Source organism: Capsicum annuum, chromosome 6 (assembly GCF_002878395.1).
Source record: "Capsicum annuum cultivar UCD-10X-F1 chromosome 6, UCD10Xv1.1, whole genome shotgun sequence".
Classification (NCBI taxonomy): domain Eukaryota; kingdom Viridiplantae; phylum Streptophyta; class Magnoliopsida; order Solanales; family Solanaceae; genus Capsicum; species Capsicum annuum.
The window spans coordinates 80805417-80808457 of record NC_061116.1 but is presented as its reverse complement, the minus strand read 5'-3'; the positions used below and the strand labels follow the sequence as shown (position 1 = coordinate 80808457).

The following is a 3041-nucleotide window of genomic DNA, read 5'->3' as shown; positions in this document are numbered from 1 at the left end:
AGAGATTTTGGTTATAGATTGAAATTGAAGCTTGGGTTTATCTTTATTCGGATTATGATGAATGAATTGCATGGTAATTTGGGTATATTTCTTCTCTTTAATTTCATGAGTAGCTAAATTATTATCTTGGGGTTATGTTTGATTAGGTTATTAATATGGTGTGGGTGTTGATTGTTAGTCCAAATAATTAGGTAAGTGTTGGGTTTTGCTAATACTCTATGTTTGAATTGAGAATTATGGGTGAAAACCCCAATTGTCCCTAAATCTAGCCTACCAAAAACGATTAGCTAAAATTTGGACAAACTCTTGATTATGCATGAATATCACCTAATAGAACATAACACTAAGGTTCCTCTCAATTTGGTATGCCTATAAATTGTTCAATCTCTTATTAGTTTTGTTTTGGGATTACGTTCACCAAAATTCTAGATCAACCCCCCCCCCCCCAATTTATTTTCATGTTTTATTAGAATATTATATTATGGGCTAATACAACTCTCAACACACGTAAGCTATGAAAGCTATTTTACACTCCTCAAGGATTAAACACCGACTCGTGTTGGGTATATATTGACAACGTGCTCCTTGTACTTAATTTGACGTGCAAGTTGAGCATTCAAAAAATGGCACCGTTATCAGGGAATGGAACATAGTTTTCACTAGTGTAGTGTTGTTAGTAACCTTAGGTTAACTTTGGTTCTTTAGTTTATATTGTTTGTTGTTTTTGTTCTTTTGTTAGGTGATTTTCATAGTAATCATGACACTATAAGCCATAATAGGATTAATGACGGCTCATTTAATGGACACATGAGGATTAGGATCATCTTCATGATGCGGAGGTGTGTGAGTGCCATCCATATTCCATCAGCTGAGGGAAATAGAGTATTCTATATCACTAGTGTGATTCTCCCTATGTTACAAATGAAAGGTCTATTCGGTGGCCAAGCATATGAAGATGCAAACCTACATTTTAAAAACTTCATTGAGGTGTGCGCCCCATTTAATATTGCCCATATTACTCAAGAGTCTATTCAATTGAGACTTTTCCCATTCTCTATGATGGGTGAAGCAATTTTGTGGTTGATATCTCTACCCGCCGGGTCTATTACGTCTTGTTTCAAACTTTCAGAGGTCTTTTTGGATCGATATTTCCCTCCATCTAGATTTCTACAACTAAGAGAAAAAATCACAAATTTTTTTCAACTTAGTGGTGAACCCCTATATGAGGTGTGGCAAAGGTTCATTGATAAAATCATGTAATGTCTGAACCATGAAGTGCCAGAGAAGATGCTTCTCTAAATATTTTATCGGGCATTAAACCGATTGAATAAAATCATAGTTGATAACACATTCGGGGGGTCTCTTATCAAGTTATCCTATGGGGTAGCATCGACTATGCTCGACCAAGTTACAAAACAAAATAGAGAGTGGCACTTCCGAGACTCTAAAGTAATGATAGGGTATCCCTTCCTATCTTATGTCAACAATGATCAAAGAAAGAAGGATGAGGAAAGGGATGAAAATATGACCAAGGTGATGACCCAATTAGATCTTCTCACTAAACACGTGATGGGAGCACCTTCAAATATGATCAGTGTCGTGCCTCTTAAGGTGCCAAAAGTTATGATGAGGATGAAGCTAAGGTACTCGATGAAGATATAAGGTTCTTAGCAAACCATTCAGGGAGTTCCCACCCCTCCTACCAAAGGTAGGGCAGGAATCAAGGTTGGAACGAACGAGACCTGGATCGTGATTGGTGCAATTGAGAGGGATAGAGATCGATATTAGAGGTATAAAGAGAGAGGATATGACATATATATATATATATATATGCCCCCTCATGGTCGTATTAAGTACAAGGAATCAAGATTGGTGGACCCAAAAAAATTTAAAACTAAAGATGTCCTTGCTCAGATTTTAATGCGTGTTGAAGGTACTAAAAAAATGGTAAGGGAGATAAAAAGTGAATTATATCAATTTAACCATACGATCATATCTAATTCGGCCTTTATCAAGAAAATAGAGACACAACCTAAATTTTAACCCAACTCAATGCCAAAAGGAGGTCTACCTAGTGACACAGTGGTCAATGCCAAGAACGATGCCCATGTTATGGCAATCGTTACTAGCAGTGGTAGAAATCTTGGTGAACATGTGCTTAAGGTTGATGAAAAGTCTCTTGATGAAAAAGAAAGTAAAAAGAGGAAGATATTTCATAAGCCAAGTGATGGTGCTCTAATATCTCATGTAGATGGTAATGAAGAACCAATTATAGTTGAAAAGGAGGGTGATAAAGAGGAAAATCCTAATGTGATTAATGGTGATGAGAAAATGGTGGACGAAACTCAAAGTGTTCCATTGCCCCCAATGAAAATTCCTTCACCCTTTCTACAAAGGTTAAAGAATAAATATGACAATGCCAAGTTCAAAAAGTTCCTTGTAAAACTTAGCAAGCAACCTCTCAATTAATATTCCATTGTAAAAAGCTCTTTAAGAGATTTTGGGGTATGCTAAGTCAATGAAGAACTTAATGTTAATAAAGAAATTTGTGAATAGTGAAACTATTAAAGTGAATCGTAGTTGTAGTGCTATCATATCAAATGCCATGGCAGAGAAAAAGGAAGACACGAGTGCATTTACAATTTCTTGCACTATCAGGATGCAAAAATTTGAGTAGGCATTGTGTAACCTTGGTGATAGTATCAACTTGATGTCATATGTTGTGTATAAAAGGCTAGGTTTTGGTGCTCCTAAACCCACAACCATGAGACTCTTGATGGCAGACTATTTAATTAAAAAATAGGTAAGTATATTGTATGATGTGTTGGTTAAGGTTGACCGGTTCATTCTTCCGGTGGATTTTGTAGTCCTTTATTATGAAATTTATCATAAGATACCAATCATACTTGGGATACCATTTTTAGAAACTAAAAGATCTCTAGCTGATATAGAGTATGGAGAGATAAAGTTTTGGGTGTATAATGATGAAGTCTCTTTCTGTGTGTACAAAATTGAAAAGCAAACAATGGAGTTACAAGTTG

At 35.9% G+C, this 3041-nt stretch overlaps 1 non-coding gene across 1 annotated transcript; it reads right to left on the bottom strand.

Moving 5' to 3' along the window:
• Positions 1 to 1170: 1170 nt before the first annotated feature.
• On the bottom strand, positions 1171 to 1276 carry LOC124899874. The gene has a single exon (XR_007057437.1). It is a non-coding gene; the product is annotated as a small nucleolar RNA R71 (small nucleolar RNA).
• Positions 1277 to 3041: the final 1765 nt, after the last annotated feature.